This window comes from Phyllostomus discolor, chromosome 2, assembly GCF_004126475.2.
Source record: "Phyllostomus discolor isolate MPI-MPIP mPhyDis1 chromosome 2, mPhyDis1.pri.v3, whole genome shotgun sequence".
NCBI lineage: Eukaryota > Metazoa > Chordata > Mammalia > Chiroptera > Phyllostomidae > Phyllostomus > Phyllostomus discolor.
The window spans coordinates 113,966,595-113,985,275 of NC_040904.2; the positions used below are offsets into that span (position 1 = coordinate 113,966,595).

Genomic DNA, 18,681 nt, shown 5'->3' on the forward strand with positions numbered 1-18,681 from the left:
AGGGACATCAAGGGAGTGGCTTGGTGAGAGCAAAGAGTCACGTTGATAAGGTTCAAGGGGCATTGGCAGGTAAGGCCAGGAGGAAACATTCCCTCAGAGGGGAAGAGGGGAACTTCAAGGAACTCTGTGGGCCCCACACCCTGTTTGAGTAGGCAATGAGCTCACAACACTAGCACCAAGGGAAAGAGCAGGGCTAGCACCAGAAATACCTGGAAACACAGTGGGCCACTCCAGAGGCTAAACAGGATGAATGTCACATTTACTTCATGAGAAGTATAAGGTCAGAGTTATGACTGCCTCGAAGGAACCAGCCTGGGGAGTCACAGAGACCTGCCTGGTTTTGAGTTCCAACTTTGAAAGGACCCCACCCTGGGACTGTAGGCAGGAAACCATCTCTCTGAGCACAGGACTAATTATAACAGCCACTCCACAGGGGCATCCTGAGCCTTAAAGTGTGACATGTGTAACAAAGCTGCTTCCTTGCCCCTCCGACCCTCCTCCCTTTACTGTGAGTCCAGAGCAGGAGACTGGCCTCCCTGAGAGCCTAGCCCCAAGGCCACACTGGGGGGCCTGAGTCAGAGCCCAAGAGAGGTTTCTTATTAAATAGAATTTACCTTGAGGAATCATTCCATGGTGTCCATGGAATGGCACCTCAAAGCTAAGTATCTTTGATTCAAGGATTCAGAAAAGGTCTCCTTGAGACATACTTAGTATGCCCCAGCAGTCACCAAAACCCAGATTGAAGCTAATGAGAATCAAGTTCCACGCCTCCCAGCTGCACATTCGTAGTCATTTGCTTTTGTAAACTTGGCAATGGTAACATACTATGACTTTAATTGCTTAAGACTCTTTGGGTGACTCTGGGGTGGCCATGGGCATTTTTGGGATCTGGCCAAAAGGAATCTCAGTTCGCGATACCTGTGCTTTGGGTTAAGGTATATTTATAAATCTATAAACTGTATTTATAGTTAGTGACTACTGGCTGTTCTAGAGTAGAGAGGGTTTGGGGAATATTTCCAGGGCCCACTGTGCCCACGGACTGGCCTGGAGATGTGAGGGCTCAGACCCGGAGGTCAGGTTGGTATGAGTAGATCCTGCACCTGAGGTATTGTGGGCCAAGGCAGGGGACACAAGATGGGAAATGCAGCCAGCACAGACCAGTCAGAAGCTAGACCAGGGAAATTTTTTCAATCATCAACCTTGGACAGTTCTAGACACACTTAAAATTGATGACCGGTCAAGATGAAAGTTCTCTCCTTTCAAGAAGAATATGAGGCCATCAAAAATATGTACCCCAAAATGCAAGATAGCGTAAAAGGATTTTAGAGGTATGCTAGGCAAATGATTTTTTTCTGAATCATTTTGTGATACTTTAATGCCTAACTTTGTATATACAATTTTATATTTTCAAAATACCTCCCAAAAGGACCTCCCAAATTATATAAGCTTCAGGCTCTAGAAAACCAGGCTCCATCCCTTTAGGTCACATATTTTCATCTTTTTGAGAGAGTAGAGTGGGGGAAAGGTGAGGAGGGAGACAACTAAACTCCGTAACTAAACTTCCTGAAATATTTCAGTGACACAGTGAACCTAGAAAACTGGAAATCCTTTATGGATTTGTTCTTTCTGAAAAGAGTTAAATGAAATGAGAATTTCAGGCTCCAGACTATGCAGGTGGATTTTCTGGGAAGGCTGAGTCCATATTGCAAACTGTTTGGGGAAAATACTTTTTCTATAGTGTGAAATCAAACACACCTACGTTTTAAAAAAATGTTGGCCATATCTGCTAAGGTCTTTTATCTGTACTTTATCCCTTCCCTCCAGCAAAGATTCTAAACTTTATTTACCCCCACTATTGTAGCTTTTGTGCTAAAATCAAACAAACTCAGCATATAACTACTTTTGAAAGCATGAAGCAACACCATATAAGTTGGAGAAAGTGAAAGAACCTCTTTCTTTCAAATGACTGAGCAAGGAAACATTCAGGTAGGCTGAGTCCTCCCTGTTTCTGTTCTTAACCACAGAAGGTCTTAAAGGAGACAAAAGCTTAATGTTGGTTTTCATTTTCATGAAAACTCCAGAACAGCCCACAAACTCACTGTGTCTTTTGCGCCCCAACTGAACTTTGATTGGGCCAGAAGCATGAATTTAATAGGGAAGAGACAATTTGCTTTCTACTAATTTCAGAGTTCTGCCTTCCATTTCCAAAGCCACGGGGCCCAGTGCTTGCTCCTCCTTCAACTCAAAGCCCCGGATGCCGCAGCCTGGGAGCCCTCCAGGTTTGCAAAACGGGGGCTCCAGCTGGCAAGTGCGCAGCAACAAAAAAACAAGGGAATGGTTGTTGGCTCTTTTCCTTTACTCGGAAAGCTCTGAGCAAGATTAAAGCACCCACCCACTCCAATACCTTCTATCGCAGTCCTGCTTGTTTCGTAAAAATCGAACTCGTGTTTTCAAAACCTGTATTTTCACCCAGGGCGTCAGCATTAGTTAACGACTGCCAGCCGGGTTCAGAATCTCAGCACCACGTGAGCGGGACACGTGACTTGGAGCCGCTGCGGTTCTCCTTTGTATCTGAAGAAAAAGATCAAGCTTATTGTTAAACTAATAGCTAGTGCGGCTGGTCTTGGCAAAGTGATTCCTGGAGGGTCACACCTCTCGCTGCGGGCCTGGGACCCGCCCCCAGCGTTCCAGCCTGCAGGCTCTCCTGGGTCGGTGCAGGGAGGTGATTTCTAAGCAACAGAAAACAGTTTTATGTTTTCGAAAGTGAGAGTCCATTTCCCCAGTGGAAATTGTATGATAATCTCGAGAAAAGAAGACTCAATTTCTCCAAGCCGAGTTAGCCCTCTTGTTGGCTTAAGGTAGGAGACTGAACACACACAGATAAAGAAAGAATAAGTAAATCCAATATTTGTTTTCCAGCTGAAGATGGACACTTTCTCCCTCTTTGGTTAAAGTCTGTGAAATACGCTCTTCGTTACTTACAAAAACTAGAAACTAAAAATGACATTTTTTTCATTTAAATTTTAAATGGCATGTTCAGTTTGTGGGTTTTTTCACCTAAGATATGTAAAACATTAGCAGTTAAATTTCGACTCAGAACATCCCGCAAAGGAGAGAGAAGAAGGATTGGGTGGGAAAAGCTGGGTGCCCCTTGGCAGGTTTGGTTGTATGTGTGGATATGTAAATATGTGCACTGGCCTCAAAAAGTTGCCCCCAAGCCCACCCTGGAAGTGGCATCCTTACTATGCACATTTTAAACTGTTCCCCACCACCACTCCAGTCGTCCCCTACCCTGCATTTGGAAAAAGCCTGGCAATACTTTTGCTTTCCCGATCTCTAAGGTAAGTGTTCAGTGAGGGCTCAGTTACAAAAGAGGAGGGAGGAGCAGCACTGGTTATCTCTGCCCAAGGCCCTCTCTAAGTGAGACTGCCAAGGGCTTCCCCGTAGCAGTCCCTTCCCAGCAGTGCTTGTCCTCTAGAACAGCAGGTGAGCCCATTCTCCAACCCAGGCCAGGTCTCAGCTGGGGACAGTCTTCATGGAGTGCCTCCTCTGCCTGGTGCTATTCCAGGTGAGGGAGGGAGGGACCCCTGCTGCCACCCACAGACCCTCACTCCGGAGAGAGGACGTCATCTCCCAGAAGCCACACCCAAGAGGCCTGGCCCGGCCAGGAGACTGGGATGGGGACACAGCTCCTCGGGCTCCCGTCTGTATCATGGCCATGGCTCAGAAGACGGGGCCCTCCTTTCCAGGCCACTAAGGCCTAATGAATTTGCCAGCTGATGCTTTGGAAGCAAGAGGCACATCTTCACAAGCAGATACAGGTGGGAACTTGTTTCTTAGAGACTTTCTAGGTCAGCACAAAGGATAATGAGGTCCCTGCTGCTAATCCTGCATGGACAAGAGTTGTTGGTGTGGCTAGCTTGGCTTGTGGCTGCTGGCAGCCTGATGAGAAACACTGCAGAATTCTTCAGGAGTGACCTTTCCGTGAGCTGTGATGAAGATGTTGCAGGACAGAGTTCCAGCCAGTGCAGCAGCGCCCTCCACTTCCCTGCCTCTCCAACAGTCCTCCTTCAGAGGACTCCTGAGCAACTCTGGCAGGAGCTGCCAAAAGGGCAGCCTGTCCTAGTGCCAGAGGGGCAAGGTATAGCCTCAGGCCACCTTCCAAAGGACAAGATGCCAACTTGTTTGTACTCCTCAATGAGAGACAGGCATGGGAACTTCTCTCCTTTGACAAGGCCTAGTGTGGATCAGAGAGAGAATGTGTGTTCTGGAGTCAGCAGTGCTTCTGGCACCCTGAGTAAGAACCGGCCAGGGGTCAGGAAGGGAGAGGCTGAGGGAAAGAATGCAGCCATCATATTCTTAATGAAATCTTCATTAGAGTTTGATGGACATTCAGTAGACACTCCTCTCTCCAGAAGTATGCCACACCAAAGAATGAGGAAGATGGCAAGCTTAAAAGTCAGAAATGCAGGCACAGTGGTCTGCTGACTAAGAATGATCCTTTCTACAAGGACCTCAGAGAAGATCCTTGATATCCATGTCTGATCAGCAGGACAGATATGAGAACTTAGCTACCCAAACGTGGCCACCAGCCATCCCCAGCCCTGATCTGTGCATCTGCAGGAGGGGTGGCTCATGTTGGAGGAAGGGAGAGCACAGGCTCTGGCCTTGGGAGCTCAAGGTTTTTGAAACCAGATTTCTTTTCCCAGCCTATCTCAACAACTCCTCATAGTCCCTGGTTTTCCTGAGAAGAGCAGTAATAGCCTTCTCCCATCTGTAGACAGGGACCAAAGGCAGAAACTTGGTAATATCCTCAGCATCAAGTCCTTGAAAAATGAAAGAAGAACATTCATGTCTTCTCCAAGCTAGCCTCTTACAAAGACCTGCACTGCCAAGAGTGTCAGAGTGGTACAGCCATTATGCAAAACGACATGGCAGTTCCTCAAAAAAGTAACCAGAGAGTTACCATAGGATCCAACAATTCCACTTGTGGGAATATGCTCACAAGAACTGTCAGCAGGGTCACAGATATTTGTGCACTCACGTCACAGCAGTCCCAGCATCCGAAGGTGGAAGCAACCCAAGTGTCCGAGGATGAACGGCTAGACAAAGTGTGATGTGTACATACAATGGAATATTTTTCAGCCTTAAAAAAGAAGGGACATCTTTTCACTAGGGCTTTCATTGGATCTTTAAAATATCACGAATAGGTCTTAGACATCATCCAGCATCTTGCCATTTTTGTAGCTGGATAACTAGGTATTACTTATTAGCCCCCTAAACTGTTCCTTTTTCCAAAACATAGATGCCATCCCAAATTTTTCTGATACCCTATTTTTAAAGGTTGTGTCTTGCTGAATCAAAGCAGCTAAATTCGATACAAGTTCATTGTTGTTACCTTTGAGAATTAACTCATCTTTCTGGCTTTGAGATACTAAACCAGTAACGCCTGGCTTCATCTGAACCCAGCAGATGTATTTTTCACTGAAGACATTTCAGATTTCCACAGGAGGCCTGTTCTCCTGGACGGCGACGTTGCTGAGGAAGTGAGTGTACATAGACCTCATCCTGTGGCAGAAGTCCAGTGTAGCACCCCGATCATGTTCTGTATGTGACTGCAGATAGTGCGAACGGTGGCCGGTGCCTTTTTCATTTCCCCATTTGTCAACCTGGAGCCTCTTCTTTTTCTATCCAAGGAGACAGAGTTCTGCATTGATGTGGTTGAAGTTCTTCCACAGGGTGCCTCTGGGGCCCTTCTCAATAACTGTACACCCCTTCAGAGTGATGTTGACATTTTCGGGAATGTCGACATGCTGACTGATGAGAATGGCCTTCATTCTCATAGAAGATGTGGCAAAAATAGAGGAAGGAAATTCTGACACAAGCTACAACATGAATGAACTTGAGGACACTGTGCCAAGTAAAATAAGCCAGTCACAAAAGGACAAATACTGTGCAATTCTACTTATATGAGGTTCCTAGAGCCAAATTCTTAGAAACAGAAAGTAGAATGCTGTGTGCCAGGGGCTGGGGAAAGGGCAAATGGTAACTTAGTGTTTAATGAGGACAGAATTTCAGTTTGGGACAGTGAAAAAGTTCTGGAGATGGATGGCAGTAATTCACAACAATGTGAAGGTACTTAATACCACTGATCTGTACACTTAAAAATATTAAAATGGTAAATGTTATATGATGTGTATCTTACCACAATAGAACACATTTTTTAAGCATGTCAGATGATTGAATGGACATTTTTGGAGTTTCAGGTAACCCCAAACACTCTTTGCCCTAGAAGTTGTGTCCGTTCATAGCAGCAGGATCTTTGGGAATTACCCACCAATCCTAACCCTTCTGATGGATGTCCAAGGAGTTGAAATTAAAAAGTGGTCACCTGGGCCATGACACCTTCTCTCTTGGCCTTCAGCCTAGTTCAGTGATGCCTACAGCCCAGAGACGTGAGTACTTAGTCTTCATTGGGCCATTCTCACCCTCACCAGCCCTCCGGCCCCTGATCTGACTCACTTGCAAGAAAAATGATAGCATATGAGTAAGATAAAGGATTAAACTCCACTTGCCTGACCCGTTTCCACTGCCTTCCATGGAAAATGTTATAGATCTGCAATAAATCACTGTGCCTGCATTTGTAAGTTTTCTCTCGCCTATTAACAGACAGGTGTTGCAGGTCATGGGAAATGCCTGAGGCAGTGCTGGCACCACAGCTGGGCTTTAAGGAATATGAGGGAAGAACATCCCAGGAAGCACGAGAGAAGAGATTGTAGACAGTGAGTTGTAAATGTCCTCTACCTTGGCTTTAAGACTTAACATACAATAGAATAGTGCATGTTACCAGAAACAAAAGGAGCCTCCTATACTTATATAAAGGGCTCGTATTTCAACTGATGGTCATTGGCACCAATTTCACACCAACAGGAAATCCCTCAGTGGGGGTGTGGTGAAGAAGGAAACTTTATTTAGTGCAAACAGCTCAACTGTGGTACGGCATGGCTGTAAGAACAGCAAGGCTGTAGAACAGCTCAATAGTGTTAGAGCTCAATTATGAAGCAGTATGGCTGTGAAACCACACAGCTGTTAGGGGCTATGGGGAGAGGCAGCCCTGGGGCCAAGCCTCTCTCCAGTTAGACAGCTTTGCTCTGTACCAGTCTACTTGGCCCTGAGGCAAGGTATCTGCTGGCAAGGTATCTTCAGCATTTGGCTCCAGCAGGGGAAACAGTCTTCAGTCTTCAGTGGAAAGGAAAAGTGCACTCCCAGAGCCAAAGGGCAGTTGACTTATATAGACAGAAGTCCCCACCCCTGGTCCCTGATTGGTCCATCCTCATGCAAATTTGATTGATCCAAAAGGCACTGCTCAGATTGGTCAGAACAGAGATTCTGATTGGTCTGTAGAGATGCTGATGGGGGATATAGCTGCACAGTTCCAGTTGGACAGGGAAAGCCTCAGTTGTATTGGTTAAAATAGAACACCAGGAACTCCTTTATATAAGGGCTGGCTCAGATGGCAGAAATGCAGTGCAGGCAGGCAGTTCAGTGCAGAAAGCAGGCAGCTTAGTGCAGATTTCTTCCTGGAGTGTGGTTTGTGTGACAGGCCCCTGTGTACAAATGGCTGCTAGGCTCTGTTTTTTGTTTTTTTTTTGTCTTTATAGCCCAGTTAGCCACCAGGAACCCTTCTTAGTAGATATTTTCTTTTTTAGGGTCCACAGTACTTAATAATTCTAAGTAAACAGGGTGCTTTTAGCTGCAAGAAAGGAAGGGTAACCCTCACAAGGAAAAGCCACAGGCATCCTTGGAAGAAGTTAAGCTAGTGGTTAGGACAGCCTCAAATTGTTATCTATATTAAGAGCTGACAGTCGCCATGAGTAATCCATAAACCCGAAAACAGGTCACATATCGGAGACTTCTGCTGCAGCTCTATAGCAAACTTGACGCCTTCATTGGGTCAGACCTATGCAGAGCCCAAAATGAAGAACCTCAAGTAGCCTGAAAAATTGTTAGGAAAAACATACAAATGACAAAGCCATAAAAATAGTACGAACTTCTCTCACCTACCTGCCTCATTTTGTGGTCATGCTTACTTACCTCTATGCTTGTCTTTAACAAATGTTTGACTCATTTGGGTGGATTATTATTATTGTTGTTATTGTTATTGTTATTCTGGATGTTCCACAGATAAAGCAATCATTGTTTTTTTTAATTACTTTATTGTTGTTCAATTACAGTTGCCCTGCATTTCCCCCCCACCAGTCTCCCATCCCCAGCCAAACACACCTCCCTCCCTTGCTTCCACCCTCTCCCTTGGTTTTGTCCATATGAAGCAATCATTGTTATTTTCCAAGTCCCAAGTTAGAACTTCTAGTGTAAGATTTATACAATATACTCAGGCACAGAAGAAGATAGATTATTTCAACTCAAGACTGTCTGGAAAATTCCAGGTTGTGTGCAACCCTTCTCATGGGCCCACTATGGACAAACCATTCAGTGTTAACTATGAAGCTTACCCAGGTTCCTGTATCTTTTGGAGTTCTACAAGAGTGGTGTTTATCCAGTTAACATAAGTCCTGGTTGTTAGATCCAATTCAGTGCCCAGACACACAGTGAGCTCCTAGACATAAACTGTTAAGTTGAGTGCTGTGAGGAATAGAAACATGAAAGGGGAATAGCCCTGATCCCCAGAAGCTCAGGAAAATGAGGGGATGGGAAGGGCTGTCCTCATGCTGCGCACAGGGTACTCAGGGGAGCTCAGGGGAGCTCAGATTCACCAATAACACCTGACCTGTGCCTTTAAGGTTGTGATGGTGCTTAAGGTATTTATACTTAATTAGGGCCTAGAAGGTAACAAATAAGGCATGCATGGAAAGCTTCTTTCTGAAAGATGATTAGATATGGAAAAGAAAATATAATTTGAGATAAAGAAAGAAAGGCATTCTGGGATGAGGAAGCCACACAGATGGACTGAGCAGAGGCATGAAATGCCTCCTACCTTAAATTCCCTGTCTCTCATAGATTTGAGCTTTCCAAGCTGGTCATCTTAAGACTACAGCACTCATCCTAGTCTTATTTCTAAGGCTCAAAGTTACAGCCTAGAGGAAGTAGAAAACCAGTGCTCAGAAGTCTAAAACGTGGCTTTGACTTGCCTCATCCCTCACCTGGAGTAAAAGGGGACACGACATCTGGTATAGCTGCGGGGTAGAGAGTGGCAGGGGCTATATCTAGACACAAAGGTTGGAAACCAATTTCAAAGGGCCTCATATCATAGCCTGTGCGAACAAGTTGCTACATGTCTCATAAGCAGAGAATGTCTGTACCTTATCAACTTGTTCCATTTCCAACTTCATGCAGAAAGGCCACCTTGAGGCCAGAACAGACATTGTGGAAGGTGGTAATTTGCTGACTATTCTGATCCTCCCCCACTGTGAATAAGTAGGGAGGCAGCAGAGGGACATATGTGTACAAAAACAGGAAGAAATGATAGATGGCTGTACTTTGCCTCATCAACTTTCATCCAAATTAATGGCTTTTTGCTCCCTTTTACTGCTAAAATTTGTAGTCAGTCCCTTATGTACCCGAGATTGGACTCCCAGATGGGGTGGTGATACATCTCAGGCCATGTTCAAGGGAGGAACTCACTTCTGGAGTATCAGTTCTGAGATGAACATGCCCTTCCTGCCATGTTCTTAGCCTCCAGAAACACAGCCACGAGTAAAACGCTCGTGCAGTGCAAGGCCAGAGGTGTAATTAAACTTCAAAAAGGTGTCCGTTGCATCGTGTTCTGGAAAAGTGTAGAAAAAGAGAAGTGTTATGAAAAGAAAACCTAAAACACCCACCATCTAAATTCATCTTGGGCAGGAGGAGAATAAACAAGTGATCTCTCAGGCACGAGATTTGCTCAAGTCAGCCTTCTGTGATGTGGCATTGGGAAGAAAGTGCGTATGGCTGTGTCTTGTCATTTTCAAAGTTCAGTTTATGAAGAGACACCTTTCAGGAGTGTAGTCACCATCACACCTCCTGAACAAAAGAGATGATGAATGTGAAAATAGCTTGAAATATTTTTAAAAAACAAACTATTTAGTTATTATATGCTAATATTATATGTTTTTTAATCCTCACCCAAGGGTATGTTTATTGATTTCAGAGAGAGAGGAAGGGAGAGAGAGAGAAACATCAATCAGTTGCCTCTCACACATGCCCTGACCAGAGATCAAACCCATACCCTAGGTATATGCCCTGACCAGGAATCAAACCTGCGACTTTTTGGTGTACAGGACAACACTCCAACCAACTGAGCCACCTGGCCAGGGCTTATTCATGGTTTATTTTGTTTATTTGTTTGTTTGTTTGGAACAGGTCAAGAGCAGGGGCTCTAGAGGCACATGGATTGTTTCGAATTCTAGGGGAGCCTTTCTGCTTGGTGACCTTGGGTAAAATATCTGACCTCTCTGAGCCTCAGTTTCCTCATCTGTAAAATAGAGGCTACAAGTAGCACCCACCTTAAGGTGTTGTGGCAAGGCTTAAATGAGCCATTCCACAGGAAAACTTGGACTCAGATTGGCACCTACTAAACAGCCAATAAGTATTAACATGTATTATGGTGTGATTCTTCCCAACCAGGAGCCAGGGTCTCAGGCTTTGTCTGGGATATACCAGTTTGATTTGCAAAGACAAACTCTGCCCTCTGGCTTAAGTTTCTGCCTCTCACCTAAATTAGCACCTTCATAATATTCTTAAGGGGCTAAGTAAGAGGGTATGGATGAGGGTGTGGAAATCTTGTCTGTATACAAAAGGTAGGAGAGTCTCCATTCCAAATCTACTTAAAGAAAGACATGTTAGGCAGAGAAACAACATATACCACCATTTACAATCCCAGAAGTTATACTTTGCCAAAAGTCCAGATTACTACAGATGAGATTGATACTATCTTTCCCAATACAGAAATCCTAGGGAAAATAAACAATCCTCCCCCACAAAATAAACCCTACAAAGGAAAAAAAGAAGGCCCAACCTGCTCCTTTTATACCGCCTGTAGCTGTCCAGGCTTGTTTAATGTAAAAATATTTGAAAAAAAAATTCGGTTTCACAAACTAATCTGTGTGGCTTATAGAAAGGTAGTTATTTGGATTGTCCATCAGTAAGCAGCCGACTTCTGATTTTAAATTTTGCCACTGTAAAGGATCATAGCCTTTAAAAAGTAAGGAAAGGGAGAGGCGAAGCCTTGTCCCAAACGTTTTCTGGGCTGTCTTGTCTTCTTAAGTAAGAGTCTATTTAATACCTTCAAAATTTGCTCTTGCCTTGAAGCAATAGACAAGTATGTGCTGCTCTGCTCTAAATTTGGGAACGGTGAGTACAAATAGAAGATTGAAGATTCTCTTTGAATCTGGGTGTTGCTGGTGCAACCTCTCCCAGAGGCTGGGAGCAGGCGCCAGGGCTGCAGAGCCTTCACTCCCTAGTTTTAAAGGCTCACGCATTAATTCCGGGCTGAGTCTGGTTAGACTGAAGGTCGGGAATCTGATCTTGACCTTCATACTAATGGCAATCCTGTCGGGATACTTAGAGTGGCTGAATGAGTGCTGAAATACTACTAATAATTAATACTGACAATAATATGCTGAGTTTCTCATTTTAGTGCTATTTATCCTCCAAATGTTTCAAACTGCTTCACGACCAACCCTTTCACCCACTGCTGGCATATAACTGAGGCACAGGAGGTCACCCTTTTGTCAGGAATACAATCACACTGGACCCGTTTATGCATAAATTGAAGGAAGATACCAGTTAAAAATGAAGTATAAATTTTAGGTAGACAAGTTATAATTATCCACTTGAAATCAAGCCAAGAAATTAAGTTTAATACCCTACTTTTGTTAAAAGCTCCCAGGCAACTCTCCTGACTATAAACTGACTTCGCATTTTCACCTCCTCTAACTCAGGGTTTCTCAGCCTCGGCATTCTTGACATTTGGGGCTGGTAATTGTGTGCTGTGGGGCGGAGGGGCTGTCTTGTGCACTGCAGGATGTTTAGCAGCATCCCTGGCCTCTACCCACCAGATGCCAGTAGCATGCGCACACACACAGAGTTATGACAAGTGAAATGTCCACAGACGTTGTGAAATGTCTCCTGGGGAACAAAACTGCCCTCAGTTGAGAATCACTGCTCTAACTCAATACATCTGCAAGGCAGGTTAGAAGTTACTGAATTACCAGAATCTTCATTCTTCCAGGTTGCATAAAGAATTTCTAGCGAAAGAAGGACACATCTGCCTAGGGCTTTTAGGACTGAGAGAAGTTTCAGTTTTGAAATAGGTCTTCAATCGTAACTCTGATTGTGAAACAGATTATGAAACAGACACCTGAAATTAGGTTCCCATTCCACCTCCCCCACCAAAAAAAATCAAAGAAATAACACAACTGAGACTATCAAATTCCCCTAGGCAGCATGGGATTGCTTCTAGCCTGTAACCTCCCCCAAAGTGGATATTGTAGGTGATAACAGGATAGCCTTGTGACAGCTTCAACATCCACAGTGTCCACTCACCTCTCAGACTTGCTGGGGTCAGAGTTCCTCCCCATCCGGAATCCACAGCCACTGTCAAACCGCTGAACTGAGGCCTACATCTAACTGCCTGATGGCACTATGACAACCCCAACCCCTCACTAACCACAGTGTGTGGTCTGCAGTGTCTCACCTTCCCTAACAGCACCCACAGAATCCTCTGGGACCTCAGCTCCAGGAGCTGGCCCTCACTGCATGGCCCATATGCCCTCCACACCCACGCAGTGTGGCTCTCAAACTTTTTCTCCACAATTCACCCTATTTTATATCATGAACCACTTGCTGCCCACCCCCAATTCACATATACAAAAATACATTGTTTTTAAACTTTTTATTTTGAACTAATTTTAGACTTACAGAGAAGTCGCAAAAATAGCACAGAGGATTTCCACATATCCCTTGCTATGGTCTAAATGCTTGTGTCATCCCAAGATTGATATGTTGAAATCCTAATGCCCAATTCAATGATGTTAGGAGGTGGGGTGTTGGGAGGTGATTAAGTCCTGCGGAGGGAGTCCTCATGAATGGGATCAGTGCCCTTATGAAAGAGGCTCCAGAGAGCTCTCCAGCTCCTAGAACATAGCAAGAAGGCACCCTCTATGAGCAAGGAAGCAGTCCTCATCAGACATAGAATCTGCCAGCACCATGATTTCAGACTTCCAACTCCAGAACTATGAGAAATAAATTTGTTTTTATAAGCCACCCAGTCCGTGACATTTTGTTATAGCAGCCTTAAGGAACTAAGACATCCTTACCCAGCTTCCCCTAGTATTAATCATATAACTTATTAAAACCATAGTGTAATTGTCAAAACCAAAAACTATCGTCGGTGCAATACTATTAACAAAAATAAAGACCCCAGTTTTGCACTCATGTCCCCTTTGTGTCAGGATCCTCTCCAGAATCCCACGTTGGATTTAGATTATTTCTCCCATAGTCTCCTGAATCTGTGACAGTTTCTCAGACTTCTCTTGATTTTTATAACTTTAACACTTTTGAAGAGTGTTTACCAGTTACTTTGTCAAATTTCCCTCCACTTTTCTTCCTCCTGTGCAAGTTTGAGGGCCCTGCCTGAAACAGAGCATGGGTAAGTGTTCCCCGTGCCCGCCCGCCCCCCCCCCCCCCCGCCCCCAAGTCTGGCTGGCCTACCTGAACTTAAATATAGCGAGGTTTTGCCCTCCCTTTCAAGGTCCCTGTAAGTCTGGTGTCTGTTCTTATGTTCTCTTGGCCTGGCAGCTCAGGGAACAGCAGGTGTGGGGGCCTCGCTGGCTGAAGATACCAAGGCAGGGAACATATGGACATTCCTCTACCTGACCATTTGCCTGTTTTACAGTCTTTCATAGAATGTGCAAAGACGAGATTACATCGTGCCCTTGAAAGTGTAATTCAGGAACCGGCTTGTCAAGAACCTGGCATACTACGGGCCCCTCCCTGGCCTCCCCCACCCCGGGCCTGGGCCTGCTTGTCGCTAGGGCCACGCAGACCCGCACTGCCGCGCTCCACCGGCAGGTGTCTCTTTCCTGGCAGCGGAGCCCCAGGCGGAGTCAGCAAATGGAGGCCCCGAGGAGGAGCTGCATGACGGGCAGTCGCCTCTGCAGCCACGGTCTGCCTCCTCACCTTTGAGACACTTGGTGGCAGCGCTCGGAGTTACCGCGTCACATGGGGAGGAAACGCTGCGCTGTCTGCCTCCAAACCTGCCCGCTCCTGTTTCTGGGGCTTTCATCATCTAAGCGGCTGAGTCGGGAGCGCCTGATCCCGCTACGTCCTCAAGCAGGACCACGACCTGGGGAAGTTTTGTCTCCTGTTTCTCCTCTCCTACCCTCCCAGAAAGCGGTAGGAGAAAGGCTCGCTGCCCCCACAGCTTTCCCCTTCAGGGAAATCCACTTTCCTAACATGTCTTGTTTTGAAAGAGACCCATCTATTGGGCAATGACAGCAGCCAGCCAAGCTCCAGGCGGGCCAATAGCCATCACTGTGTTCTTTTATTCAACACATGTTTACTGGTCACCTGGAGGGTGCCAGGCACTGTATGGGAGATTCAGGTGAACCGGGACTCAGTCCTTGCCCTCAACTCCAGACCACCAGGAACTGAGTCTTCAGGTGACAAGATGCACCACTGGTGCCTTACCTTGAAAATCAAAGGCAATTTGGCAGAAGAAAACTCCACTGTCATACTAAGCCATGTGATCTGTGCTGTGGGTTTGTAGAGGGTAAATGTAGACTTGTGTTCCTTTGGAGCTTTTCAGTTGCAGTCACATTCGACACTGGGGCTGTACTAGGTGCGTGGAGATACAATGGTGAACGAGATGTGCCCCTGTCCTAAGGCAGCTGGCAGCTCAGTGGGGATGGGAGGCCAGTGAAGCATCGACAAGAAACTGCAACGGAATTGCTTTGGTACTTAGTTGTCTTGATTGCACTGATTTACTCTGTAAAGCACAAGATGAACCCAGAGAGTGAGATCCCCGGTGGCAGCCCTGGGTCAGACCCAAAGGAAAGCCACTTTCCTTAGAAAAACCCCTCTCTGGTGCAGATGCCCAAGAAAGAATATTGGTTGCTTTGTATCCCAGAACAAAGTAATAGGAGCCCCCCACCCCCACCCCATTTCTGATCTTGGGTCTTTTCTGGCTTCATGGACCCCATTTCCCTACAAATTCATCTCCTGGGAAGTTCCTGGGAACTCATATCAAACAACCATGTATTGTACTTTCCTCCCCTTTCATGAAACTGTGTTCTAGAATCTGGTTGCTTCTGGGAGAGAGAGAAGGTTCAGCCAGACTTTATGTAGCTCAAACAGCTCAGTTTTATTTATTGTTGTTTTCATGTGCTGAAATTATGTTTGGGCTTTTTGAAATAAATTTTCAAAATTCAGAATTCCAGGAAAGACTTTCTACTTGTTAGGTTACCAGAACACTAGCCATGGGGTTCCAACCTCTGATGTGTCTAGGCAGCAAAATCTCATCACATAGCCAGGCAAACAGTCACAGATTCCCATGACATACTTTCGGGCCGTGTCTCTGTTCCTGGCCTGCTTCAGGATCGTGGGAATAAGTCCGCACTGGAGATATTAGCTGGGAGACAGCTGGAGTCTCTCCTCACTGATATTTTGTCCCTTTTCCTTTGAGTGAGAAACACAGAGTCGTCTACAGTATTATGTTTTTTTGTTTGTTTTAACTTACAAAAATACACAGATCTTTGTGTTCTCTAAGCTCTATGTTAATACTAAACATTGAGTGTTCTTTTCAAAAAAGAAAACTTTTGCCTCATTGAAACGACATCCCGGAATCTCGTTTACTCTTTTGTCTGGCTGTCCATACCGGGATAATTCTTGCCCGACGACTTGAACTGATGACAGTTCAGCCCTTGAGTGCTAAAATTGTTCTCCTTGGAACAGATGCCATGTCTTATCTAGAGTGATACTCAGAAAGCAACACTTATAATTATTTATAAGGCTGGTAAGCACACTTGACATGTTAATAAGAAAAATTAGGTACATTTCGATCCCTCTTAGCTCTGTGAGAATGACACACATTTCCCATGACGTAAAACTCTCTAAATCCCACATATTCTAAATGATATTTCAAAAAACAGACATTGTTCTACAGATTGAATTCCATTATCACATTCGACACAGTGTAAATGTGTTCACATAGAAGAACTATTTCACATACCAGTCCTGGCTGGTATGGCTCCTTGGATTGAGCCGCACCAAAGGGTTCCTGGTTCGACTCCCAGTAAGGGTTCATGCCTGAGTTGTGGGCCAGGTCCCCAGGGGGCAAGCAAGAGGCAACCACACATTCATGTTTCTCTCCTTCTCTTTCTCCCTCCTTTCCCTTCATTAAAAATAAATAAATAAAATCTTAAAAACAAAGAAAGAAAATTTCAGTAGACCAAATTAAAAAATGTTTAAACAAGAAAGAGATGGCCTGACCTGTGATGATTTCATAAAATTTTGGAACAGAAAAAAGTCTTAAATATTCTCTAATCCCAGTTCCAAACAAAATTTCTTGCAGATGGCTTTCTCACTTCTGAGGAAAACTCGCCTCATGGCTGTGAGGCTCGGAGTGGCCCACATTTTCCATCTGCTAGAAACCTCTCTTTACACAGAGCCAAGATTCCCAACCTCTTTCTCAAGTGCCCACTGGTCATTCTAGGCTGGCCAATTGGGGAAAGCCTCTCCCATCAAGTAGCTCCTCCAGCGTTTGACACAGCTCTCAGAGGCTTTCCTTGGTACTTGGCAGTATGGCCTTGTTTTATTCACTGAGTCTGTCACAGGGTGTTCATTGAATCCCTAAGGTAAAGGAGCAAGGGGTGGAAGAGGAAACCAAACAAAGCTCCAGCCCTCCTGGACTTATATTATACTAAGGAAGACAGAAAATAAACAGTTAAACAAGCAACTTTATAATGTAATGTCATGTAATGGTACGTACACTTAAGGAAAATCAAAGTAAAGGGACTAGAAAATAGGACTGCTTCTAGGTCCTAACGAGGTGGTGACATCTGAGCAAAGACCTGACTGAACTGAGGGGATGGGCTATGTGAATACATGTGGGGAGAGCAGAGGCCCTACCATGATAAATACTTGATGTTTGAGGAATATCAAGTAAGTCAGTATGGTTGAAGTGGAGACAGTCAGTGAAGAGAAGATCAGAAGTGAGCTTTGAGAGGTAGCCAGGAGTCACGTGGCCTTGACAGGGTCACACTCTGCAGAGTTGAGAACAAGGATGTGATGTGATTTCAAGACCCCTTTCATCTTAATTGCTGTCTTCTCTCCATATTTAAATGTTCAGTCTCTGTAAAAGAGAGTAACCCAGAACTGCCTCCAATATTCCACATGAGGCCTAACTTCTCCTTTTTTTTTCTGGACATAGTATTTCTGTTAATACAACCTGGGGCCCCTCCTGCAGCATTTAAAGAAGCCATTTACTGAGTGTATTGTTTTTCTTTCACATATTACGCTCTTAAACCACACTCTTCATCTGAGTTTGTTCCCTACCCTCACCTTCCTGGCCCGTGGCCCAACACCTACTAAAGTCACGGAGCTTCAGGAAACACCCCAGAAGCCAAGCAGTGGCCTGATTATACAAAGTCTTTATAGATACGTTTTTGCATTTGCCTCATCCTGGCTCCATTTAAACATGCCAGTTTCAAACATCCTGAATTTGGATGCATTTTCTGGGCCCAATGGTGGATACTACCCTGTTCTATCCTGTTAGACCTGGCATATTTTCCCAGTCTTTACAAATATTTTGGGGCCCTGATTCTAGCACCTTAATATAGAAGCTATTCTTTCCCTCTTTGTCATGGCTGATTTCTGCAGCACATCACTTGTAACAATACTGTGCTCAGTGAGTAAGGCTGAAGATAGAGACCTGGGGCAAGTCAATAGAGACCTCCATCAAAGTTAAAATGGATCCATTGCCAAGATTTGGAAAGTGATTGTTTGACCAGCTGCAAAACAATCTAATTTGCTTTGCACCCTACATCTCTCCATTAATTAACAGGACACTATAAAAGATTTTTGTCTAACGTCATACTGAAATTTATATGTATTGCCTTGACCTTCTTGCCCAACCATGCTAGAAGAAATGTCAAACAAAAAAATTAAGTTTTTCTTACCCCTTGTAGTTCATATTTTCTTGGATACCTCTCTTTTACCTGCCCTGGGCTTTTCCTCCTGGCTTGAGGCTCACCTAACATCAGACACTGGATATACCTAGAAGCTTGCTCTCTTGTTTTTTACTGTAACTTCTACCAGACAATTTTGTCCTCCTACAAAATGCATTATACATGTCACTACAAAATTGTGAGTCAAATGTGATTATCTGAATCATGTTTTAAGTATACAATGAACTGATCAATCAATCAATAATCTTATTGATTATGGTACTTCCTTTATAAGTCTAGTGTTTCCAAAGTGAAAGTCCTTTTGTAATACAAATATAATACTTTCTAATGTAGGTACTCAGCTTCTCTAAAATGCTTCATACATTTAAACAATAATTACAGACAAGGGCTGCTATAGCTTAAATCAACAGTAAATCCAGTACCTGACATGCGATGTCCTGCTGCCAGGAAATTCTTTCACTTCAAATCTTCAGCCTCAGTAAAATAAATAGTATTT

General features: G+C 44.6%; 1 pseudogene; it reads right to left on the reverse strand.

The window, feature by feature from the left end:
* Positions 1-2,851: 2,851 nt before the first annotated feature.
* Positions 2,852-5,953, reverse strand: LOC118498935 (annotated as a pseudogene).
* Between the last annotated feature and the right edge of the window lie 12,728 nt (positions 5,954-18,681).